General features: G+C 56.9%; 1 protein-coding gene across 7 annotated transcripts in view; it reads left to right on the plus strand.

The window, feature by feature from the left end:
* The window catches only part of ZMIZ1 (zinc finger MIZ-type containing 1), a 240,283-nt gene that overhangs the window by 68,431 nt on the left and 145,826 nt on the right, over positions 1–26,026 (plus strand). For 5 of the 7 annotated variants that reach the window (XM_039477944.2, XM_039477943.2, XM_039477942.2 and 2 more), the window contains exon 4: positions 22,247–22,327. The exons of 1 other annotated variant lie outside the window; for it this stretch is intronic. The gene's annotated coding sequence lies outside the window, so the exon portion shown is untranslated. The remainder of the gene's footprint in view (positions 1–22,246; positions 22,328–26,026) is intronic. One more of the 7 variants, XM_039477946.2, reaches the window with a different exon arrangement.

The raw sequence follows: 26,026 nt of genomic DNA on the forward strand, positions 1-26,026 counted from the left end.
TCTCCCTGGCAGCTCTGGGCAGGAATTATTATCTGCATTTTCAGCCCACAAGAAGAAGGCACAGGGAAGTTCGTGGTGCCTGCCGGGGATCACACAGTGAGTTCTGGCCACGCCGCGGCAGCTCGGCTTTCTCCTATTTGCCATACACGCCGCGGCAGCTCGGCTTTCTCCTATTTGCCATACACGCCGCGGCAGCTCGGCTTTCTCCTATTTGCCATACCAGCTTCTGTGCTTTTCCTTTGACCTTTTGCTGCACTCATCCTCTCAAGAGAGGTTCTGCATTTGAGGCCAAGCAGCCACGCGTCTGTATAGTGTGCCTGTGGGACCCATCCATCCACCCACCGTCATCCAACCACTTACCTGTCCATCTCTCCATCCATCCCTCTTTCTTTCTGTCCACCCACACTCATACACCCATTCATCCCTCCACCACTCGTCCATCCTTCTATCCACCTACTTAGTCACCCATTCCCCCATCCACTCAGCTGTTCTTCCCCCAGCCCACTTACTCTTTACCTCACTCATCAAACATTCACCGACTCTCGCACCAGGCCAGGCCCGTATTAAGGCTTGGGGTTTTTGTTTTTTTGAGGCAGGGTTTCATTCTGTCACCCAGGTTGGAGTGCAGTGACACAAATATGATTCACTGCAGCCTCGACCTCCCAGGCTCAAGCGATTCTCCCATCTCAGCCTCCCATGTAGCTGGGACTACAGGCATGTGCCGCCGCATCCAGCTGATTTTTAAATTTTTGTGGAGATGGAGGTCTCACTTTGTTGCCCAGGGGTGGGTTTTTGGCTGATTCTGCAGGCAGACCCTCAGGAGGATGAGGCAACATTGCTCATGCATTCACTCCCCAGGTGTTTACCGAGAAAATCTGTCAGGAACTCTTGAAGTTTCTGAGATATTACAGGGAATAAAGCAGATAGAACTCCCTGATCTCATGGCATCTGTACTCTCGTGAGGAGGCATGGAGAATAAATACCTAAAAAGTGAATGTATAAATGTGTAAATAGATCAGGTGATGCTAAGTTTGAAGAAGAGAAATTAAACCAGGTAAGAGTCTGAGAGTCTGCAGTGTAAAGTAAGGTGTTCTTTCACAGGTCAAGGAAAGCTGCTTTTTTTTTTTTTTTTTTTTGAGACAGGGTCTCACTCTGTCACTATAGCCTCAACCTTCCAGGCTGAAGTGATTCTCCCGCCTCAGCCTCCTGAGTATCTGGGACTACAGGCACACACCACCATGTGTGGCTAATTTGGGCATTTTTAGTAGAGACGGCGTTTCGCCCTGTTGCCCAGGCTGGTCTCGAACTCCTGGACTCAAGTGATCTACCTGCCTCAGCCTCTCAAAGTTCTGGGATTATAAGTATGAGCCACTCTACCTAGCCCAAGGAAGGTTTCTGTTAAGGTGGCCTTTTTAACAGAGACCTGAGTGCAGCCAGGGAGTGTATAGGGGTGCACGTGACCTGTTGAAGAAAATGCAGGCAATCCAATGTGGCTGGGGGGATGTCAGGGTTGGAGGCGAAGTCGGAGAGATCATGGAGGACCCACTCCTGTATGTGGACAAGTGTGGAGCAGAGAGATAGCTGGGAAGCTGCTGCCCACATCCAGGTAGAGGTGATGGGACCGGGGACAAAGGGGTAGTGGAGGAAGCCATTGAAGGCTGAACATATTTCAGAGACCCAGCAGGCAGGCTTGCTGGCGGATTAGAGGTGGAAGATTTTAAAAGACGGGACAGTGAAGGAAGGCCCTTGGGTTTGGGACAGGAGCCAGTGGTAGAAGGGAGGTGCTCAGCCAGGGACAATGGCTGGGGAGGGTTGCGTGAAGCTGAGGAGTTCTGTGTCAGACACATTGAGTTTGAGATGCCTTTGAGACGTTCAAGTGGAAAGATTGAGTGGGCAGCTGGATATATGAGTCTGGAAGGCAGAGAGAGGTCCTGGACTAGAGGTATAAATTTGGGAGTTGTCGTGGATTGATGGTGTTGCAAGTCGTCAGGCGGATGAGATCACTCCAGAGTATGCGGTGCCTGAGAGGGTCAGGAGCCTGAGTGTGAGTCACAGGGCACCCAGCCCTTTGGGGAGTGACGGTGGGGAAGGGGTCTGCAGAGGAGCTGGAGAAGGTGCAACCAGGGAAGGGAACAGAAAGCAGGCCCTGAATGGACAAGCAAGACTCTGCTGGGCAGTGCATGGAAAGGACTCTGTATGCTGCAGAGGGAATAGCCTACACAAAGCTCAGAGGCCTCAGTAAACCAGCCATATTTGGCCAGGGCTGATGGAGAGGGAGGAGGGACCACATTGCTTTCCTGCTCACACTTAGCCACACAGGGGCTAGGGGCTGTGGGCGAGCGCATACCCGGGCCCTTCCTGTCACCCTGGCCGACACTCCCTGACCCCGGCTGAGCCTCTTGCCCTGTCCGTGTATTTCTGTACTTTTTTCAGCTAGCACTGTGGACCTCTCTCCTCCTCTCCAGGGTTTCTCCCCCTTGACTGGGGCACTTGTCCGAAAACACAGGGCTCCAGGTGGCAGCTCCCGTGCTGCCCACAGCAGGCGAGGCACCCAGCAGCTCCCTATTGAGCACATGCGCCGGTGTGGATCCTTTATCCTAAAAGAGGAGACCCCTTCCCACGTCCTAAGTGTCAGAGCACCTCCTCCCGTTGGGGGAGCTCTCTCCTTTGGTGGGCGATTGTGTACTTGCGTGTCAGTATTGCTTCACTTCATGCTTTCTCCGTCTCTGTCTCTCTCTTTCTCAGCCTCTACCAATAACATCAGCAGTGCCCGCTCTAGGCCAGGTCCCAGGCTGGGTAGGATCCCGAGGAACAGGTGTACTTCCGACCTTCCCGGAGTTCCCCACCGCTCCATCTCTCCTTTAGCTCCGGGACGTACCTTTTTGGTGCTAAGGAACCTAAGCGTGACTTAGAATTCCAGCTTTGCCACCCACCAGCAGTATGTCTTGGGGCACTGCAGCTGCCCTGTGCTGCAGTTCACAGGAGAGGGCACCCCAAGACTCAGTGGAAACAGACCCAGGAGCTTCTGAGCTATCCTGCTCTGGCTGAGGTTTGACCCTGGGCCCATTCACCCCTCCCTCCGCAGCAGAGGTGTGGGTCTTGTCAGTTCCTCTCCCCCTTCAGTGTGCAGCTCTGGTCCCACCTTCTCCAGGAAGCCTCCCGTGACCACTCTGAGGTCAACCAGTGTTTGCTAAGCACCTGTGTTGTGCCAAATGCAGGGCTCAGGTCAGGGTGTGCAGAGATGACAGTGTAGGAGCCCTCCGCTGAGACGTGGCAGTCCAGGTGGGGTGGTGGGGGGACAAGTAAAAAACCCACACCTTCCAGCAAACAGCGAGGACCACAGGCTCAGAGAGAACAGCCTTAGCTTGGTCAGGAACGGCTGCGCTCAGTACAGCTTCCTTGAACAAGGCCAGAGGCTGGGCAGGTGAGCAAGGTGCGATGGGGGCTGCAGGGTGGGGGTGGAGAAGAGTGTGTCCAGGCAAAGGAGCCGCAGGAGCAAGGTCCAGCATGTCTGCGGAGTGAGCGCATCTGACATGACCGGGACGTGAGAGGAGGCTCAGGAGACTTCTCCAGGCTGAGAATGGAATGGAGCCAGGCAGGGACTTGTGGGCCCCCCTTCCTCGGGCAGGAGTCAAGGGAGATGCCCCTCCGACTTTGCATCGGGGGCTAGGGCAGCAGCAGCAGCTGCTCTGATGATGCATGGCTCCGTGGCAGGGTGGTGGCAGGAGGCTTCGGGTAATCTCATTAGTGTGCCCGGCGGAGGGGACGAGTAATCCCGCGCCTTTAGACTCACTTTTCTTTAAGCCTGCCCCTACCCGTTCTCCCCCTAAATCCTCGTACTGCTTTGGTGACATCAGGTGGAACTGGACTGGACTTATTGAACTGATGGGCAAAACAGCGTTAGAGAGGAAAATGCTTGTACGATACCATAGCGCTCAAGGGACAGGGAGGATCTTGGAACTGCGTTTCACTCCAAAACCTGCGATCTTATAATCCTCTACCATCATAAACTGCCTCTCCATTGACCTCATTTTGCAGGTCAGGAAACTGAGGCTCAGAGAAGGTAAGACACTTGCTCAGGGCCACATAGCAAGTCAAAGACAGAACTGGCACCAGAAGCTCACCTGGCCTGTTTGTGTTCCCACCCCACCCCACGAGCAGGCACAGGGATGCCCCCTGGTCCCTGCCCGCGTCCGCCTGGAGCACCCACTGTGCTTGGTCTTCCCACAGTCTTTGGCACCGGCTCCGGTGGAAGGTACCAAGTTCCTCATCAGAAGGCTCCATTGTGCCTATTGTTTAAATATAGATTACTAATGAAATGCCTTTTCATTGCCTTCCCAGTGAATAGTTTCCGTGTAAAGTTAATTTGCAGTGTTATGTAAATTCTGTTTAACTTCAATCAAGTTTCTAATTATGTTTTTACCACAGTAATTCCCATTTGATTTGTCATCTCCTGTTAGGTATTCAGTGTTCGGTGGGCGGGCTTGCTTTCCGTCTGCCTCTCGGTTTTCCAAGACCCTCTCCCGCCCTGACCTCCTCTCCGCCGTCTGCCTGTCTCTGTCGCTCCTGGCTTCTTTGTCCCCTTCTGCTTCTCGGTGGCTTATTTCCCACCTCGCCTTACCTCCATCCATCCCCTGCCCTCCTCCTTCCTTCTTTCTCCCTCTTGCCCGGCTGCACCTTCCCCCACCTTCTGTTTTCTTCTTCTCTGTCTCCTCTCTTACCTTCTTGCTGCCTTCTTCCCCCTCCCTTTTTTTCTGTATCTTCCTTCTCTCTGCTCCTCTCATCCCTTGCCTCTCACTCTTCCTCCCTTTCTGGGTCTTTCTCCACCACCAGGTGTGTCTCCTGCCTCTCTGCTCTCCTTTCCGTCCCGGTGCCCTTTCTTTCTTGAGTTCCCGTCTCCCTCCTCCTCCAAGCTGCCCTTCACCAGGCTGCACGCAGGGCTGAGTGCCCGTGACAGACAGAGCCTGAGAGGTGTGCTGGGCCAGGGGCTGGGGCCACCGGAGGAGCCCTGAGGCAGTAGGGTGGGGGACTGGTGAAGAACACAGAGTCTAGGATTGAGGTCTCCGGGTTCAAATCCCACCCCACCCCCCTTGTTAACTGTGTGAGCTTCAGGTTAGTTCACATTTATTTCTGTGCTGCATCTGTAAAATGGGGTGATCATGTTACCTGCCTCATAGAGTTATTGTGAGGATTCAGTGAGATAACATGTGAAGGGCTTTAGTGGAAGGAGGGGCTTGGCCAGAATTGACCTTTTTTCTTTCATTCTTCCTTTTTTTCTTTGAGACGAAGTCTCATTCTGTCACCCAGCATGGAGTTCAGTGTCGCTGTCTCAGCTCACGGCCTCCCAAATTCAAGCGATTCTCCTATCTCAGCCTCCTGAGTAGCTGGGATTATAGGCATCCACCACCATGCCTGGCCAAATTTTTTTTTTTTTTTTTTAAGTAGAGATGGGGTTTCACCGTGTTGGTCAGACTGGTCTGGAACTTCTGACCTCGTGATCCGCTGGCCTTGGCCTCCCGAAGTGCTGGAATTACAGGCGTGAGCCACCACACTGTTGATGGCCTTTTTGATTTCTTAAGAGACAGCGTCTTGCTTTGTCACCCAGGGTGGAGTGCAGTAGCTCACTGTAGCCTTGACCTCCCAGGCTCACCTGACCTCCCACCTCAGCCTTCTGGGACTACAGGTGCATACCACCATGCCTGGCTAACTTTTTAAATTTTTATTAGAGACAGGGTCTCACTGTGTTGCCCAGGCTGGTCTCAAACTCCTAGGCTCAAGCAGTCCTCCTTCTCCAGCCTCTCCAAGTGCTGGGATTGTAGGTGTGAGCCACCACACCCAGCCCAGGAATTCGCTTTTATTTGGGAACTCTTGGCCGTGCATTTCATTCTTTGCGGCCTTCCTGAGATGCATCTGCAGTGAGTTTCTGGAGTCCTGGGGGTCAGGCCTGAGTCCAGGGCAGGGTGGGAGCTGGCTGCAGAACCCCATAGAGCTGGCATTCCCCACCCCCCGCTCCCTGCCCCTCAGCCTTCCTCCTCTAGACCTGGGTCTCAGCTCTGCCTGTCAAGAGATGTGGCCCCCTTCTGTCTTAGTGGGCCTGTCTCAGGCTGTGAGGACAGGCCTGCCACCCTGGGACAGTAGCAGAGGAACAGATCCCCCGTGCTGGAAAAGTCCTCAAGACTCTGGTCCACACACCTTTCCCAGGCAACAGACCCAAGGCAGAGAGAGCTGCTTCTGCTGAGTTGGACTAGACACCCCATTCTCTACCCTCCCTCACCCCCTAGATGTCCCAAAGGCTCTACCATGGACTGCAGCTAAAAAACCGCTGGTCCAGGCGCAGCGCACTGGCAGCTCTGCCGCTGATCACAGGGACTTCTCTCTGAGCCTCAGCTCCCCTCCTGCATGGCCCCAGCGTCGGGCTTTAGGATTCTCCCTGGGTTTGAGGATTGTCCCTGTAGTCAGGGAATGGCTGGGCGGCCACACTTTCCCAGCGGACGTCTGCCTTCTGGGTGGGGAGGGCGGAAGGAAAACACCAGACAGAGGCAGGGCTGGGGCTGGGCGGGTGCTCTGCCCCTCCCTCTGCTCCCGCTTCCTCCCCCATTCCGCTGGGCTTCCCACCCTGCAAACCCCTGGCACGTCCAGAAAGCAGAAAACAAGTGCTCAGGGAGGGCGTTCTTCTGGGTGAAGAAGGGCATCCAGTCACTTGCCTTTCAGAGACACAGAAGCCTGGGCAGCATGACCACCTGACCTCTGTGTGTGTAGTGTGTGTGTGTGTGTGTGTGTGTGTGTGTTTGTGTTTGTGTGTGTGTGTGTATTCCTGTCCCTGGTCAAGGAAACCTTAGCCGTCATGTGGCCGCTTTCTCTCCCCGTTTGTCTAAGTAAGCAGTTCAGGTCAGCTGCAGCCAGGAGGCTGTGACACAGAGCCCAAGAGAAGGGCCACATTGGTGTAGGCGGTGGCAGCAAGGATTGCCATGCGCATCAGGGAGCCCTGAGCTAGGTCCTAGAGCTCTTGGGCCTCAGAATCTGGAATGGGGAGCCCTGGGTTAGGGAATGGCCTTGCTCAGATCCTCTGCTCTCCCTGGACCTCTGACCTCTCCACCCCACCAACTTGTCAAGAAAAGATACAGAGCTTGATAACAGAGAATGCTCCCAACCCTAAATGGAGAGGGTGGGCACCTTCTGACCGGGGGACCCCAGAAAGGCAAGGTCCTCACCAGAGAAAGGGGCATGCATGGGCACAACCATCAGGCATATGGCCCCTAGAGCGTGCTTTAGCGCCCCAGCCTCCGAGGCAGGAGTGTGGAAGCTAGGCCTCCCTCATGCATCCATTAGGCCACTCAATTATCAGCACCTACTGTGTGCCAGTACCTGGGCTGGGCAGGGGCAGGGGTAGGGGTCGTCAGAACACAGACCTTCTGGAACCTTCACCAACCCTCACCTCTATGAGGTATTTTCTTCCTGTTGGATGGGCAGAATCTCCTTTCATTGCAAAACCCCTTTGTTCTAGTTATGGGCTGGCCATTTCCCACCCCACTGCCATTCCAGGAGGATGCAACCCCTCCATTGGTGCAGGGCTCAGGAAGAGCAGTGAGAGACACCGCTGAGTCTCCCATGGACCAAGCAGGTGTTTCTAGCTGGGGAGAGTGTCCCCTTCCTCTAGGGAGGTGGGACCCAGAGCCTGGGCTTCCAGAGCAAATGTGTGCATGTGGGCAGAACACAGCGGCCCTGGACTCAGATACCTGGGGGCCTTCTCAGAGCCCAAGTGGGCAGCAGAGCACCAGGGGGAAGCGGCAGCTGCAGAGCGGAGCCTCCCTGGACCTTCATCGAGGTTTGTCCGCCTGCTCACTGTGTCTTACATAGATGACACTGTCCGCAGGGGCCGGGAGGAGGAGGGCTGTGGTAGCTTTTCGGGGCCATGTTTCTAAGAGCCCACCTGCATTCATGTATCTTGTCTGTCCCCCCTCCTCCCTGCTGCTTCCCTGTTCCCTTCCTTTGACAAACATTTCCTGGAAGCCAAGTCCATACTCGGCCCGTGTTCCACAAAAGATGCATCCCTCACCCTGCATGATCACTGCTGAACTATCCAGCAACATTCCAGGGTGGGGCCGGGGCCAGGCCCAGGTGAGGCCAAAGAGAGAGCTGGCTCTTGGCTAGGGGGCAGGGCATGGTTGACAGCAGAGCCCACCAGGTGCCTGAGACAAGGGGGTGTAGAGAGCCGGCATCAGGGCCACACAGAGCATCATCAGCCCTTGTCTCTGTTGTGATGGGATCTAGGGTATTCAACCTGGAAGAGTCCCACAGGCTCATGTGCTCAGACTGTTCTGGAAACGCCTGTCCAGAAAAGGGGTGGAGCTGGGTGGCCAGGGCTGAGAGTGATGCAGGCCTACCATCCTGCCACCTCCCAGAATACTGTCTAGGTCTGTATGTCCCCAGCCTCAGCTTACATATCCCTGGGGTGATGGGGCTTACTACTGCCATTCTGTAGCTCCTCCTGGGACATGGCATCCTGGCCTCCCTGCAGGCAGAGCATCAAGCTGGGCCTGCACACGGCCCCACCAGGGCCTGTTTGATTGGGGTAATCTGGACAAGTCATCAGTGGCTGCTCTGGCGGCCAGGGTGTGGCTAAAGTCAGTTCCTGCCTAAGCTGGGCCGCCCCACCTTCTCACCACTCAGGAGCTCCCAGGGCCAGGAGGGACTGCTGCGGGCTTGCCTTCATGGGGAGGCCCTTGGGCTGCCTTTGGTACAGGCAGGAGACCTGGATCCCTGCTCTGTCCCTGTCCCTGTCCCTGGGGTAATCTCGAGCAAGGCCGGGTCCCAGGCAGGCCCACACCCCCTCCCATCTGTGTTCTTCCCCAGCACTAAGCCGAGAGGCTTTTGTCCCTGGTGGGCCCACGGCCAGCTGGAAGAGTCCTCCTCGCTCTCTGGCCTATTTGCTTTCTGAGTTGCCTGTTGGCCGAGCAGCCTTGGTAGAGACCTGGGGGGCAGCTGCTTCCCAGAGCCTGTGCCCTGGGAGAAGCTGTGCGTGAGTGGGCAGAAGAGGTGTCTGGAGAGGGCCGAGGGCCTCTCTTCAAATCCCTGCCTTCACTGGGTCGGACTGCCAACTGCTGCTCTCCTGCCACAGCCCCAGCCTGTGGATGGGTGAGCGTCCAGTTCCTGAGGCCACAAGGAGTGGGCTGGGTTCACCTGGAGGCCGGGGGTAGCCCTGCAGCCTCTGGACCATGCTGCCCTCCCACCCACAGTCCCTCAGACACTTCAAGTGACCGGGCATGTCAAGCTGGGGTGGGCAAAGGGGTCTTTGTCTGGGGGCTGTGCCTGTAGTTGGTGTCACGTTGTCCTCATGTGGGGCTGTGTGGCCCCGTGGGGTGGCACACCTTCTGCAGGACCCCAGCCTCCAGGACGTTCTGCATTCGAAGCCTGGACTTGGCCTTGCTTCGCTTTTCCTCTCATCCTGGTCTCTTGGGCATGACTTCTCCCAGGGGACTCTGCCATCTGCAGTTGGAAAGGCAGGGATTCCATCAGGGGCCCCTGCTTGGCTTTGTCTGAAGTGTGCCCTCCTGGGAGGAAAACCCAGCGGTACCATGGTCAAGCCCTCACACTGGAAAATGAATGGTGGGAGGCCTAGAGATAAGAGGCCAAAGGCCACTCAGCAGGCCAGGCTGGCCTGCCTACTCCAGCCCCCAGAAAATGCTGGTGCTTCTGAGGAGGCTTCCTCCGGCCTTTCCTCTCCCCTGGGCTGGGTGGGGCCAGTGGGACAGGAAGCCAGGCCGGTCCTGGAGGATGGGACTCAGGGTGGCCTGGGCCTGAGCCAGGGATGAGGCGAAACCCAACCCTGGGCTGGCCCCGGGCTGCAGCAGGTCACTGGGCCTCAGCGAGTGGCCACCCGCCCACCCAACAGGAAGCCCTGCCCAGACACCACCTTTGCCCCACCCCGTATTCTCTACGGCTGGCACTTCTCCTGTTTCCCGTGGGAGCTGCTGCCAGGAATCGTGCCCTCTTGAGAAAGGAAGCCTGACCTCAGGCCGCCCTGCCTCTGGCTGCTCTGACCACCTCCCTGGGCCTCCCCATGGCAGCAGCTCTGGGCCCACGCCCATCCTGCACCCTCACACATGCTGATGACTTACCCTCTCCCAGATACAGCCTGTGACCCTTGGGGACCTGGCAGGAGAAACCTCACAGTGGGGCTAGGCCTGGGAGCCAGGAGGCCAGGGCTCTTGATCTGGGATCTTCCATCAGCCTGCTGGCGCACCGGGGCAAGTCACTCACCCACTCTGGGTCTCATCTGTAGAAGAACGGGGAGAGGCAGACGCTCTGCCCAGTGACGAGCATGCCAGGGGATAAATGTTTGGGGGTGGGTTGAATGTATGCCCTGTGAAGGCAGCCAGGCGTGGGGGTGACAACACATAACCTCCCCATACACCCCTGCCTCCCTGGAAAGGAGCCCCTCTCCTCCCATCTCCCAGGAGCCGGGTGATGGAGCATGTCTGGGTCTCGGCTCTGTTCAGGAAGCTGGGCCAAGTGAGTAGGCCTGTGGGCCAGAAGCAGGGAGAGGGTAGTGCTGAGGGGCAGGCTCTCCCACCACCGTCCCAACCCCATCCTCCTTCTTCCCTTCTGGTAGGTGCTCTCTGGCCCATGACCCACCATCCCAAGCAAGCCCAAGCCCACCTCGGTATGAGCAGGGGTAGCAGCTTAAGGAATCAACCGTGTCTTAAAGAGGGCCAAGCAGAGGGTCAGGGCACCATGGGGAAGGACCCAAGTCATCGTGATGTTGGATGGGTTAAGACAGACCCAGGAACCACCTCGAGCTCCTGGGCAAGCTGAAAGCTTGTCTGCAGCAAGGAAGTCCAGGCACCTGAGCAGCTAAGCCCCTGCTGTGAGGGGGCTACAGCTCAGACTCTGGTGGCCTTGGCTGCATTGCCTCTCTGAGCCTCAGTGTCTACATCTGGTGAGTGGAGACCTTTCAGAGCCTTAGGGTGCTGTGAAAAGGCCTTAAGATTTGGGAACACAGTGCTGGGCCTCCTGTGGCCCTTCCCTTTGAATCGGTCTTTTCCCTGTGAGGGAAGTATTACAGGTCAGGGTTAGGGCTAGAACTCTTAAAGCAATAGGGAGCCACTGAGAGTTCTTAGAGGAGTAGTGAGTTCATTGGGGAGAAGAGCTGGCAGCAGAGAAGCCTGGCACACTCATCCAGTTTTGGGGCCCTGATTCAAGAGGAGTCACAGGGCAAAGAAAGTTGGCCCAAGAGGGTGTCAGCACCAGCTGGGCTTGGGAAGCCTCAGTTTTCCTCGTCTAGCTGGGTGCCTGTCCGCAGGGCTGGGGAGTCATGCTGCTCGGAGCCAGCATTGAGGCTGGCACCACCACCCCTCCTTCTTCCTCCGGTGCCCCTGAGTCCCAACAGCGTGGGATTGTCTGGGTTTTTCACTCAGCCCTGGGTGCGCCCCACTGCTCCTCCGTCCCTCCCTCCGCGGCTTTCTAGTTCTGAATGCGAGTGAACTCTGGAGGCTGCAGTGGGCTGTGGGGTGGGAGCCAGGGTGGGGGCATTGGCTGTGGGTGGAGTCACGGGCTGGGTGGCCATGAGTCAGGAATTGCTGGGCCAGTGTGTCATCTGGCTGCGTGCTGTGCTGGCTCCTCCCGCCTGTCTGCCTCATCTCACCCGCCACCATCTGGGCCCCCTGGGCTGCTCCACCAGGTGATGGTGCTCTGATCTGTTTCTTTCTTTTCTTTCTTTCTTTTTATTTTTTTGTGAGACAGAGTCTCGCTCTATTGCCCAGGCTGGAGGTTCAAGCGATTCTCTTGCCTCAGGCACATACCACCACACCCAGCTAATTTCTGTATTTTTAGTAGAGATGGGGTTTCACCATGTTGGTGAGGCTGGTCTCGAACTCCTGACCTTGTGATCGCCTGTCTCGGCCTCCCAAAATGCTGGGATTACAGGCATGAGCCACCATGCCCAGCCCACTCTGATATGTTTCCTAAGAGTTTAAAACCTAGGATGGAGAAGTCAGACCTGACTCTAGGTCCCGGACTCCCCCAACACTAAAGGTGACCTTGGGCACGTCCCCTTCCTCTCTGAGCCAGATCCCCCCATTGAAGAGTGGATATTAGGCTGGCCAAGGGCTTTCAGCCATGGCCCCAGATGAGATCCAGGGCAGCTTTGAAAAATAACCCGGCCCAGTACAGTGGCTCATACCTGTAATCCCAGCATTTTGGGAGGCTGAGGCAAGAGGATCACTTGAGCTCAGGAGTTCCAGACCAGCCTGGGCAACATGGCAAAACCCCGTTTTTGCAAAAAATATAAAACATTAGCTGAGTGTGGTGGTGGGAGTTAGCAGTCCCAAATACTTGGGGGCCTGAGGCGGGAGGATGCCCTGAGCCCAGGAGGTCGAAGCTACAGTGGGCAGAGATTATATCATTGTCCTTTAGCCTGGTTGACAAAGGTAGATGCTGTCTCAATAAAAAGAAAAAAAAAAAAGATAATCCACCCCAGACAAGTTAAATCAGATTTCCAGGGCAGCGCCAGCGGCCAGGCTTGGAACCTCTGGTCTGGACAGCCTCTGGCCAGCTGTTCTCTCCACCCTCCCCAGATCCCCAGGCAGCATGGTGGGCAGTGCATGGCTTCTGGACCCCAGGGCCTGTGCTGAGTACAGCTCTACCACTTTCTAATACTGGGCAAGTGAATTGTGCTGAGTACAGCTCTACCACTTTCTAATACTGGGCAAGTGAATTCATGCCGCTGAGCCTCTGTTTCCTCATCTGTGACATGGGCTAACACTACCCACTTTATAAAATCTGCGCACGTGTCAGCTGCCACGTTCTTTGATCTAAACAAGTTTCGCACCACTGCTGCCTTCCCTGCTAGTTTGTTCTTCCAGCAAACATTCGAGGGTTCCTGGACCTACCAGCCTTGTCTGGGTGCTGTGGCAGCAGGAAGAGGACACTCACCATGGGGTCCAGCCTTTTAGGCCTCTCTAAGGCCCCAGAGGATGAGTTCTGTCTGTTCTGAGGATTGATGGGCAGGTGAAGGGTGACTCCCCTGAGAATCTCACTGCGTTGCTGGGCTGAGGGAATCCCTCTTTCTGAAAGATTGAAGGAGACCCCAGATTCAAAGGAGAAGAAAGAAGGGGCATCCTCAGACTTCCCTGACAGCCTCAGCTGGGAAGCCCCTGGGGAGATCCTGAGTGCCTTCTGGGGTGGGCCCTGGGCTATGCTCTGGGCGGATGCTGGCTCAAACAGGGCTGGCAGTGAACAGAACAGAATAAGGACCCTTCTTGCAGCCCCTGACTATGTCCATCCCATGGTCCTCCTAGCAGCCCGGGGCATTGGCAGGCATCATTCCTCCTGTTTGGCAGATAGACAGAGAATTCAAGTGGTGAGAGGCACTTACCGAGGTCAGGGGTGAATGGCACAGGCTGGATTTGAACCCCACCTCTGTATAAACAAAACCCCAGTGGGGAAAGTCGAGCTTCTCTGGGAATCTGCCCTGGTGGGACTAAAACGTGATCGGCAGACCTGTCATCCCCTTTCTTCCCTGGCCTTCCAGAAGGTCCCTGGCAGACCACCACGGGCTGTCTTTGCAGGAGAGAGCTGATGTTCCTATAAATAGCAGGTGCTCCTGTCGCCTGGGCTCTGAGAGCCAGAGGTTGGACCATGTACTTGTCACCCACTACACCTTCTCCCTCTTCATGACCCATTGAAGAAACTGAGGCAGAGAGAGGTACAGGGACTTGGCTAAGGCCATGTGGCTTCTGAGCCGGCCAGGATTTCACCCAGGCCTGGGTGATGTTAGAGCCCGTGCTCAGACCCACCACCTCCCGCTAGCAAGAACAGTACTTTCCTTTGTCCAGCATTTGTGACTCTCAGCCATCACTTGAGACTGGCCTGGCCCACGTGTGGCCAGAATCCCAGAGGGATGCCTGTTTAGGAAGTGTGACCACCAGGGGGCTGGCGCCTGGCCCAGGAAGGGGGTCATCGGGAACACTCAGTGCTGGGTGGTTTGTGTGTGCTGCCGACAGTGCCCGCGCCCTTCAGCCCTGTGACCTTCCGGTGCCAATCATGGCTGTGATGCCAGCTCATCTAATCCTTGAGCTGCTGTTAGCCCCAGTTGAGGTAATAGACTGGAGGGATAAGTGACTTGCTGTGGGCCACGACTGGACCTCCCTGGGTCCTCAGTTGGACCTCCAACACCAGAATGGACCTGGGTTCCATGCTGGTCTACAAACCCCCTTTGGGTTTGGGTCCCCTTCGCTGTAGGGTAGCAGGCTTGCACTCAGAGCTTCCCAAGGACCTCCAGGGACTCTCCTGAGAGCCTCTGCCAGGCCCTGTGAATGCTGCAGGGCATTTAGGATTGGGGGCCTCCTAGAGGTGAGATGGGGTACCCTCTAGGGCAGCCCTCAGAAGGACAGGGCCACGTGACTAGAACCAAGCAGGGTGAGCAGAGGCAAGAGGCAAAACTCCTGAGAGAGGTCACCAGCAGGAAATTCCATTTAGATCCCTGGCATCAGGAGTGGCAAGGGCCGGGATAGGTGCTGGGGGACTTTGTCTGGTCACCCTCAGCTGGGTGTCCCTCCAAGCAAGACTCCAGTCCCTGGAAAAGGGGCAGCTGTGCCCACCCTATGGGGCCTGATGAGTGGTGGATGTGGAAGGGAGTATCTGTCACTGGTTTTGCACTGGGAGGCTGCTGGGGGTCTCAGGCTGCTCCTGTGGAAGAGGAGGTGAGGACACTCTCCTGGGAGCAGGTGGTTCTGTGAAGCCCGGCTGTGAGGGTGCCATGAAGCCTCTCCTGAGTTGGCCTCAGACTCATCTTCCCAGAGCCCTGGGTCTTTCTGTGATATGGGGTTCAGTGTCCCCACCCTGGACAGGACCCCAAGTCTGCATTGGGCAGCAGCCCTGAGCCAGTGGTAATAGTCATGGCCCCTGTTCACAAAGCGTTTCCTGTGCACGTGCATGTGGGCCTAACCTTGTTACATCTTTCAGCAACGCTGTGAGAGTAGTGGCTTTTAGTATCCCCATTTTACAGATGAGAAAACCGACCCAAGTCCTAGCCCAGCTAAATAAGTGTCAGAGCTGAGGCCTCCCTGATACATCGGAACCCTGATGCATTGGAATCCCGAGAGGGAACCATTCTATGCTGTGCCGTCATCCCTTGATTAAAGCTGAAATTGTTCATTTGGTGACTTGGGGAGAAGGGAGCCCCATCCGTCTTCCTCGGGTGTGAGTGGCCCACCTGTCAGAGCTCAAGGCCTCTCTGGTTGCTTGGAGGTGTCAGCTGGGCCACTTGGGATAGCTTTCGCCGTCCCTTTCCCAGTTCAGGGTCTGATGCAAACTCAAAAGGAAGGGTAGCCAGTCCCTGACTGGGCCCGAGTCATTTGTTTCTGAATCCTAGTTGCCCTTTTTATCACTGTGCCGTCTCGTCTGGGTCCTTCCCTCTCTCTGGTCTCAGTTTGTCCCTTTGTACAAGTCCAGCACCAAGGGGCCAGGTTGGCAGGGGCCGGAGGCCAGGCAAGCCACACGTGTGCACCACCAGCCAGGGCACGGCTGAGGCGGGGTGAGCAGAAGTCATTCCTGGGGCCTGGGCAGTGCTGCCTAAGGGAGCTCTTCTGGCCGTGGCAGGCTTTCTGGAGGAGGCGCCACTCTAGCTTGGCCTTGAGGGCACAATAGATCAGGACTGGACAAGGAGCGAAGCCTTGGAGAGGCCCCCAGGGATCTGCCCCACGAATGCAGCTGTGCCCTGCTCACTGATGCCCTCTGCAGCTCTCTATTCAGTCCGAAGCTCTTCTCCCAAAAAGCCTCTGGGCCTTTGCCTAGGGAAAGGTATCCTCCTTTCTGAAAGACTGCCCAAGGGACAGTGGCCCTGACCCCCATTTTGCTTCCAGGCCGAGCTGGGCAGGCCCACCAGCACTCTGTGCACACAGCCCTAGCTGTCCGAGGATTACCCGTCTCCTGTGTCTTCCCCGCTGGCGTCACAGCGTGTGAGCACTCTGCGTGCCCAGCATAAAGGCTGGGCAGGTGCTGGCCTTTGGCCTGGTCCCCACCCCTCCCCACCCCAACTCTTTGCCTCTTTTCCTTCTTTTCCTCCTCTGCCAGACAGCAGGCATTGTCATCAGTTGTTTAAATAAAGAAATGAATAAGTGAAATGAACAACTTCTAGAAGTCAGTTTATAGCCCCATTTTTTTTTTTTTAAACCTAATCTCACTCTGTCACCCAGGCTGGAGTGCAGTGGCATGATCTCGCCTCACTGCAACTTCTGCCTCCTGGGTTCAAGCGATTCTGCTGCCTCAGCCTCCCAAGTAGCTGGGACTACAGGCACACGCCGCCACACTCAGTTAATTTTTTTTAATTTTTTTTAGTAGAGATGGGGTTTCACTGTGTTGCCCAGGCTGGTCTCGAACTCCTGAGCTCAGGCAGTCCACCACCTCAGCCTCCCAAAGTGCTGGGATGACAGGCGTGAGCCACCATGCCCCGCCTATAGCCCCATTTCTAAAATGAGGAAACCAAGTCGCGGAGATGTTAGGTGGGTGTAGAGGGTAGTTTGGAGACCCCTCGTTGCTCCTCCCCAGTTCCCACTCTTTGGGCCCCCACGGTGCCAGGGTGGAGCCCCAGGTGTGCATGGCATGTCCTCTGGCCACAGGAACTTTCCCCACATGGAGATGTCCTGAGGACCCAGCAGCAGGTGCCAGCGCGACCCCCCATGATCTCGGCTCGCCAGACCTGCACTTCTCTGGCCTGGTGTTCCTGCCTTCCCAGCAGGTCAGCTCAGAGCTGTCTGTCCACCCTTCCCTGGCCACTTTCGAGCCTTCCCCATGGGAGAGAGGAAGGTGAGGCAGCCGAGGGGCATGTGGCAGGGAGCGGAAAGCAGGCCCAGCAGGCAGGCTGGGTTTCCAGGGCTGGGTGTGGGAAGGCAGTGCCTACTGTCTGCTGGAGGGCACCCCGGAGCCTCCTCACAGGCGTGAAGACCGACAGGATGATTGAACCATGGGTCCCTCAGGACTCTCGGGCAGCGCCCCCCAGGACTTCTCGTGCACCCCAAACCACTAGCTTGCCAGGTCCGTCATTCATTTCTGTTCCTTGAGGCCAACTGTAATGACTGCTCCTCGAGGAAAAGATTGAGAAGATGTTCAGTCCTCCCAGAGCACCACGTCCCCAGGTTCAGCTCTGCTGTGCCTGGAATGAGAACGACCAGGTCCCTGTCCTCACGGGCCTCCAGGCTGAAGAGATAAACAGGCACCTCATTTTAATTATGCAAATGAAAAGAAACGCCAGCCTGTCTGAAGTTCAGGGAGCCTGCGGATCCCTTGGAGGCGGCTCTCAGAGAAGGCAGCATGGAGGAGGTGGCCTTTGAGCATGGAAGGGTGGATAGGGTTCCAAAGGACAATGGCGGGACGCAGAGCTGCCCAAGGTGCCGCATGGAAGACCGCAGCTCGTGTTCTGGCACTGTGTGCTGCGTGGCCTCTGCTCTCTGCTGAGCACTTTCTTCCTCTGCAAAATGGGACCCTACAGCTCACTGGTGACAGGATTGTGCTGAGGATGGAGTGGTGGAGTGGGGCAGTGACAGCTGCCAGGGTTATTGAGGAGGGGCCCTAGCAGGTGGGAGAATCTTCCACGTTGGAGCAGGCTCTGTCTACAGGCATAAGGTGTGTGTGTGTGTGTGTGTGTGTGTGTGTGTGTGTGTGCGCGCGCGCGCGTGTACGTGTCTGTGTTTGGTTGATTGGCAGCAAGTGTGAACAGCTGGGGCCTGGTGACAGGAGCTCTGAGGTGGCATTGGTGCCACAGCACCCTGGGGCAGTGCGACCAACTCTCCTCATTGTTCATGGGGAGGTCCATGCTCCAGCCATGGTCCAGCTCTGCCAGAGCAGCCTGGAGCCTCCGCTGGTGGGTGCTTGGCTGGAGGGGCGATTTGGGGCTGCCTCATCCTTCTGGCCAGTGTGCCTTGGCCTCCACCCTGGCCCAGCCTGGGTCTGGCTCTTCTCTGTGTCTGGATTCCCACCCCCAGATTGGTGAGGTCAGGGAACAGGTATTTCAGGAATGCAGGAGGCGGGGCAGCCAGCCCCATTTGGATAATCATGGGGTAAATATTTGCCTTGCTCCTGGAGCCAGCACTGGCCCGCCAGGGGAAGACAGGGGCCTGTCCCTGGGGTCATGTAAGGGGATGTGTGTGGCGGCAGAGTTCTCCAAGGTGCGGAATCCCCTGTCACCCCAAGAGTCTGCTGGTCGCCTGACCAGCAGCTGTTTGGCACATCTGTAAAATGAGTGTGGAAGAGCTCAGGCGCCTGAGGGTCAGTGTAGTGGGAGCTGGTTCTGCCAGCTCGGCCAGGGGAGTGGCAGGTTGGACCAGATGTGAGTGGACACCCTTGTGACCACAGTTCTCATCCCCACTTGGCCACTTATGATCTTGATCAATTACCCTTGCCCTGGCTTTAGTGGGCACCACGGGCTGAGCTCTTCCTCTACCTGCATCTGCACACTCCGTATCTTGTTAAGGTCTGACAGCTCCCAGGGCCAGGGGCATGTGTGTGCTCAGCAGGAAGCATGAGGAGCTGAGCCTGTGATGGAAGCCCTGAACTCCAGGTTGAGGGGTGCCCTGGTGTAGACCCTGCCCAGCACAGTGCCTAAGGATATCTGCCCCCTCCCCCAGAGCCGCCTGGAGCCTCCCCTGGTGAGAGCTAATGGAGGGCGGTTGGCCCCTGCTTAGAGAGGAGCTGGGAGCTTAGGGAAGCCTAGTGACTTGCTCAAGGTCACCCAGCAGGTGTTCAACCCAGCTCTGCCCACTCTTGCCCTAACCCTTGAGGCCAGGCCCAGGCCTCCAGCCCCAAGTGTGGACTCCCAAGCCTTGGCAGCTGTAGAGATCAACTGGCTGCTTAGCTGCAGGCCTAGAGCCAACCCTGGTCCTAAATACCCCATGTTTGGGGCACCTCTGCCCTTCAGGAATCGTGGATTGACTGACCCTGGATCTCTCTGGGTCAGACTCAGCCCCAAGTCAGCTTGGCCGAGTGCCTCTACCCAACCCCATACTCAGGTCCTCCCAGGGTTCCCTGGAGAAGGTGGGGCTGGGAAGGTAGGTATGGGGGGGGGACCCTCTTGGTCCCAGGACAGTCCCTACCCCAAGTGTCATGTGCCTTGTCTCAGACCCGGCCTTGTCACTTTGCAGCTGGACTCCTCTGGCAGCCCTATCCTTCTCAGTGTCACGTTCTGCAAAGCAGGCGCGGGTCCTGGCCTCTCCTCCCTGGGGTTTTAGAGGCACCGTGAGAGTGAGGGGTATTTTAGGCTCCTGTCTGCACACTGCCCTTTCTGGCCTGGCAGTGAGAAGCTGCCCAGTGGTCAGGGTCTCACACACCCCAGGATTGAGAGTCCTGTGCTGAGGATCCCTGGGAGAGCTATCTGGGCATTGGGGTCCCTGCCTCGTGGGGAGATTGGGTGGGCCTCCACCGGCCCTGAGGCTCAGGCTGCACCCCCTCCATGGTACCAAGACCTTTTCAGAAAAGAGCACTCCCCTCTAGCTTCTTGTGGTTTATCCTTGCGGTCTGACCAGGCTGGGAGCAAAAGGGGCTACACCTCATCTCCTGCCCTCTCTTCTCCCTGAACCCCCCAGGAGGCCAAGCCCACACAGGCTGTGAGCCTCGGCTAAGGCACCAGCAGGGCTGGGGTGGGTGTGCACAGCATGGCACAGCGTCCTGGTTTCTGAGCCCCCCTTTTCTATCATAAACAGTGCCCAGCGCTGTCTGGGCCTGAGGCAGGTCTCCTGAGCAGCTCCCAGGGCCGGGCACGGCTCAGACTCCCAGGCTGGCTGCTGTGTAGTGGACAGAGTGCGAGGATGGGCTGCTCACTCGCATCCCGGCTGTGTTCCCGTGCATTCCTGATTGGCTGTGTGACCTCAGGAAGTTATAGACCCTCTTGGCCTTGTGTGGAAATCAGGGATGTCAGTTTCTACCCCACAGCATTTCACTGAGGGCTAAAGGAAATGTCCAAGGCACAATCCACAATATGGACTCAATACAGGGCACCCTCCTACTCCCCCTCCCTTTCCCAGTGAGGTGTTCCAATGCAGGCTCACAATTCCCTACCAGAGCCTGAGTTCAAATTCTAGCACCCCCACTTATGACTCTGTGTCCCTGGCTAGATCCCTTGCCCTCTCTGATCTCAGTTTGCTCCTTTACATAAGCCCAACACCAAGGGGCTGGGGTGGCTGGGGCAGTAAAGTACATATGTATGTCGTAAGCTGAGTACGCCTGAGAGGCTGATGACCCGACACCATTTCTCGGGGCCTGGAAGATGCTTGCCAGGGAGCGAGGGCTTTCGGCTCTGGCTTCCGTCTCAGCTGCCAAGATAATTATTTTCTCTCTGTCAGCGGCTCTGCTGGCCAGCTTGCCTTTGGGAAAGGCCCAGCTGTGGGCGGTGGGGAGGCAGGAGGCCGACTCCAGTTCTGCCCCCGTCACTGCTTCACTGTGTGACCCCAAATGAGGGCAAAAGCCTCCCATCTCTGGGCCTCAGTTTCCTCCTCAGTGAGAGGGAAGAATTGGGGTCAGTGAACCCTAAAACTGTATTTCCTAGGTAAGCAGAATTTGGGGGCTGCCAGAGCCAGAAGGTCAGGGTGTAGAGCTGTTTCCTCTCGCCATGGCTGGGGTGGGGACCCTGGGCCTGGCTCTGGGAGCTTGGGGTGTAGGGTTCCAGCACTCATGGAGCCCAGCACTGGCCCCTGTGAAGTCACCTATGCATCAGCTGACGTGTGTGGATAGCCACGGTGTCTGGCGCTCGCCTGCACTGCCTTACGTAGTCTTTACGGCTCTTTGAGGGAAGTCTTCTCGTTATTTCTATATCCCCTAACACAGTTGAGGAAACTGAGGCAGAGAGCGGCTGAAGAAACGTGTCCAAGCCACACACTTGGTACAAGGGTGAAGCCAAGATTGGAAGCAGATCCTTGTGACTGCTGAGCCTGCCTCTCAATCACCAGGCCTGGTTGCCTCTTGAGGACACCATTTCTCCCTGGGAGCCCCTATCTGTGCACAGTGAGGTGGGCCCAGGCTGAGGCCCTTACCCAGCGCCTCAGCATGTGTGGAGGCCCATGCCTCACGTGGCACGGGCACCTTTCCTCCCTCTGTGAGCCATGAGCCTCATTCTGAGAGGAGGTGAGCCCTGCAGCCAGGTTTCCTGGCTTTTAGAGGCAGGCACTCCGGTGCAGACAGGCACAGTGATGGTTCCCAGCCACGCATGGGGGCACCTTCATACCAGAGCTTGAATCCAGGGTGCTGCACATCCCAGCCTCCAGCTGAGACCCCAGAGAAGCCTATCAGCCAGGTCTCAGGGCCTCATCCTCCCTCCTGTCCTCAGGATCTGTAAGCACTGGGGGAGGGTACTGGTGGGCTGTTAAAGAGGTGGGCCAGCTGAGCCTCACCCAACAAGGATGGTCATATGCCCACGTGCCCAGCGCCCCAGCAGGCCCTGCACTTCCGCCTGCTGCTGTCTCTGCCCCGAGCACACCGTCTCCCACCTGGACTCTGGAGCAGCCTCCCCACTGCTCTTCTGCCTCCTCCTATCCCTCCAAGCCCTTCTCCCTTCATAGCCATGGGGGCTTCCCCAACTAGAACCAGGGTCATATCCCTCGGCTGCCCAGACGCTGCTGTGGCTCCTGCTCCCCCTCTCTCTTACTGTCCCTGGCCCCTGGTCCCCAAGTCCTCCACTGGGCCAGGCCCTTTTCTCCGTCTTGGAGTCCTCGCATATGCTGTTCCCTCTGTCCTCTGCATCTCCACCTGCTTCCCCCTGGCTTGTCGCTCAACTGCATTTCCCCAGGGAGGCTACCTGGGACCTCGAGTCTGTGCTGTGTAGCTCCTGGACTCATTGTTTCTGGCAAGCACCGCTTTTATTTTTGTATTATTTGATTCTTTGCTCTCTTCTGAGTCTCCGCAAGGGCAGGGATCACTTATCACATGGGCATGTTTGCTGAATGAATGAGTGAATGCCAAGTGCCTTTGTCATCACGTCTCCATGGATTCTCTTGGTGACCTTCAGACAGTATTTTGACCCCACTTCGACCCATGAGGAAACCGAACTCCAGAGAGTCTGAGCGCATCTCTGTAATCACATAACTAGTAACTGGCAGGTGTTGGGGGTCAGGGGCCTGTTTATGCCGGGGCACCCATCAAGTCCCTTTGAAGTCCCCCTCTGTCAGATGGGAATGGTACAGTGGCATTGGGTGGTGACCTCATGGTCAGTGCTGGGGCCCCTGCTGTGGGTGGGCCCACTGACGTCCCGCTCTCATTGCAGCAGGATGGAGCTGGAGTGAGGTGGAGGGGCCTCCAGCTGCTGACCAGCGCCTGGGACACTGGTGATTTGCGGATCACTGAGGTAGGTGTGCCACTGGGCTGGCGGGAGGTGGCTGGGTCGGACGCAGGTGTGTCCTGATGAAGGCAGTTGCTGGCCTGGCACGCTGCACCTTTGACTTGAGCCTCAGCCCTGATGGGCAGGAGTGGGCATGGGACACCTTTGCTGGGACCTCATCATGCTCCAGATGGGCCTCCCCTCTAACTGGCACCCAGGGACCTCTTGTCCTGGCCTTTCTCTAGAGTGGCTGCTAGGGGTGGGACTGGAGGTCTGCCTGGGGAGAGGGGCAGGTCTGGCTGCCTGGTCTTGGCACAGCAGCCCTGCTGCAGCACTCTGAGCCCTTTGGGATATGGGCAGCCCCACCAAAGGAGGCCCAGGTGAGGAGGGGCATGTCAGCTGAAAGGAGTGCAGAGCTACCCACCCCTGCTGCCCACTCTCGCAAACACGTTGAGGTGGACACTGGGCGTGGGGTCAGACCACTGGGTTCAAATCCTGACTGGCACGTGTAGTTACTGTGTGCCTCTGTTTACCCATGTATCAAATGGGAATGAGACGGCAGTGCCTGCCCCACTGTCATGGTAAGGGGACGGCACACCTGCACACAGCAAGGACTGGGAACGTGTCAGCTGTTTTCCTCAAAGGTGCCAGGACCTTCTTTTCCCCCATGTACCTCAGTTTTCACCATCCTGCTCCCCCTGAGGACCCACTAGTGCCAGAATAGACACGAACTAGACCTGTGGCCTGATGAGTTGGGGAGAGCCCCTTGAGAAGCAGCTCAGAACAGCAGGTCCTGAGATTGAGCCCAGCTGTGTCGTACGCTGCAGCGTTTTTCATCATGGGGTGGCATTTCAGGGTTGGTCTCACTTGGCCCTGTGCCCGGGGGGTGGGGCGGGGGGGTGCCTGTGTAATCCCTGCTTACTCGGCGACTCTCAACCTAGAGATGAGAGGCTTCACAAAACTCTCACCTGGGCCAGAGCCCTTTGTCCCAAGGCACCGTGACACTGGGGCAGTCCGAGAGAGGGACATCTTCACCCTGGTGTAGAGGTGCCACTTAACATCCCCTGCTGCCCGCAGCGTTCCTCCTGGAGCCTAGTGCTTCCAGGGGCCTAGGGCAGGGCCAGGCGAGCCTCAGTCGGGCTCTAACATTGGAGAGCCAGGCTCCGTCTCCCTTCCCGCTTCAGGAAATCCCGACTGTCAGCTGATCGGCTGCATGACCTTGGGCCAGTCCCTTCCCTTGTGTGAGAGCCAGTTTGCTTGCGTGAAAATGAGGCTGATGACACCAACGCTGCTGACAGGGCTGCTGTGAGGATGCTTAGAAGCCGTAAATGCGTTTAAATGTGACAGCCTCGTGAGCATCTGCTGTGTGTGTTCCAGTCACCATGCTCCTTTAATACATCTTTCTGCCTGCAAGAATCCCACGGGGGCGGGGGGGTTGTCTAATGTCGCATATTCCAGAGGTTCGGTGTGGTTAGGAAACCCACAGAGCCGTAAGTGCTGGAATGGGGATTTGAACTGAGGTCCGTCAGGATTAACCAGCGCACGAGGCCTTAGAGACCAGGGGCGGAGCCCCAGGACAAGCCTGGGAGCTGCTTGGGGAAAACCCCGCTGTTTCTGCCCTGCAGCCTTTGCCCAGCCCGGCAAGCCCGCTGCTCTCTGGAGCCAGAGGGTGACCCCCGAGACTGGTGGCCTGCCCCTTCCTCATGGGGCCTGCCTGCAACTCGATCAGGCCAGGGGAACCCTCTGCTAATTGTCTGGTAACCTTTGAAATTCTCCTTCACGGTGGGTTCTCTTTTCGGATGTTTTTCAAGGTAATTCATTCCTTTTCCAGAAATTGCCAGCGGCGGAGCATTAGGCAGCTGGTAATTAATCATAGGAGCGGCTTTGAGTTGATTCTTTGAAAAAAAAAAAAAAAAATGAGGAACAGAAAGCCTTGGTGGAAAAAGAAAAGAAAAGAAAACCACTCCAAGGCAAGGTGGTAATCAATACCTTGGTGTCCTAGAAATGGCCGGGGTTGGGGACGGCGGACGTGCGGCCTTCTCTCTTTCTTCCCAGGGCTGGCAGACTGTCTTCCCTGGGCAGACTTCCCAGGGCTGGCAGCAGCAGCGTAGGGCTCCACTCTTGACCATTGGCTCCCTGTGTGGCTTTGAGAAGTTGTTGCCTTTCCCTGGACTCAGCTTTGCCACCTGTAAAATGGGTGAAGGACAAGTGTTAAGCTGGAAAAAACATTGAGTGAACCCTCGTTCAGGACCACGTCTTAGAGCCTGACAGAGAGCAGTGGCCTCATGGATGATCTGTTAGTTGGGTGACTGAGCGAATGACTCTCGTGGGTCCTAGCTAGCTATCTTGAGTGAAGGAGGTGGTACTGGCTACAGGACATTGTGACTGTAGCTCTGTTATAATAGTGACAGGGTGGTGGGCCAGTTGTGTCACTTCCAAGCTAATGATGAAAGGACAGTCTTGCTTGATGGACTCTGTGCCCGGAGACCTCAGGCCCTCAGTGGCAACCATGCTGTCTCCTCGGCATCTTCCAGTTCAACTTTTCAAGAGTCTGAGCTATCTGGAAAGTTTATGTTAAAAAGCTGCCTCCAGGAGAGGTGGTGAACTCCTCATCACTAAACAGTGTGCAAACTGGGATTGGGGCTGTATGGGCCACTTGGACAGTGGGTTTTGGGGCTTGGGGGCATCGCTGAGTCTGGGAGAGAGCATGAGGCTCTCCAGGATGGTTCTGGGGAGGCTATACTGGTGGAGAGGAAGCCTGTCCCCCCTCCCCCAGCCCCCTCCCAAAGCTCCCAGGGGAGGATTGGAAGAGGATACGGGCACTGATGTACCAGTGCCTGCTCCCGCTCCCTGGCCCCACTGCATGGACATCAGGGCACTGGCCCCACTTTCCATCAGGGCTGAGGGAAAGATCCACACTCCTGACATCAGGGGGTGTCTAACAGGCTGTGGGTTGGGTAAGGGGGTGGGGAGGAATAGAAAGCCCTTGTGTGGGTGGTGGGGCCCTCAGACCTAGGTCTGGTACGCTGGTCTGTCTGGTGTAACCTCAGCAGCTCCCATTCCCTTTCTGGAATTTGGGCCATGATCCTTCGGGAGAGGGCAGCAGACAGAGTGTGTTCTCCAAGCCTTCCTTCCTGTGCAACCCTTCCCCTGCCCGGGTGAGCTCAGTTTGGGAGCTGGAGCTGGGCCTGACAAAGCTGGTTTCCTCTTAGCAGCTTCTCTCGTTCTGGCCCTGGTGTGGGACTGGGGTTCCTTGCCCAGAGACCCAGGATGACAGTGCACCCTAGCCTGAGTAGTGGCTCTGGGAGGCTCAGAGCTTCCAGAGGGAGGGAGGGAGGGAGGCGAGTGGCTGTGTGCTTGTGTGAGTGCTTGTGTACTAGCGTGCGCCTGTGTGTGGGTGTGATTGGTCAGGACGGCATGTGAGGCTGGGTGAATATTCGTGAGTATTCAAGGGAAGGGGAGACCCCTCCCTTCCCTTGTGTTTTAAGACCTCCATGTGCACACTGGCCCCACTTTCAGACTGGCCTGGGGGGTCCTGCTGACCACAGTGGAGCCGACTGAGGGGCAGCGTGGGGGCCAAGCGTTCAGGCCTGACAGCTCTGACCTGCCCGCCCACAGCTGGAGGCCCTGACAGCTCCCCATGGTCATAGGAGGGCATGGATTTGGCGGCCATGCCTCCTGCCCCAGGCGTACACCCTGAGCCTCTGGCCCGAAGTTTCTGGGTGG

This window comes from Saimiri boliviensis, chromosome 12, assembly GCF_048565385.1.
Source record: "Saimiri boliviensis isolate mSaiBol1 chromosome 12, mSaiBol1.pri, whole genome shotgun sequence".
NCBI lineage: Eukaryota > Metazoa > Chordata > Mammalia > Primates > Cebidae > Saimiri > Saimiri boliviensis.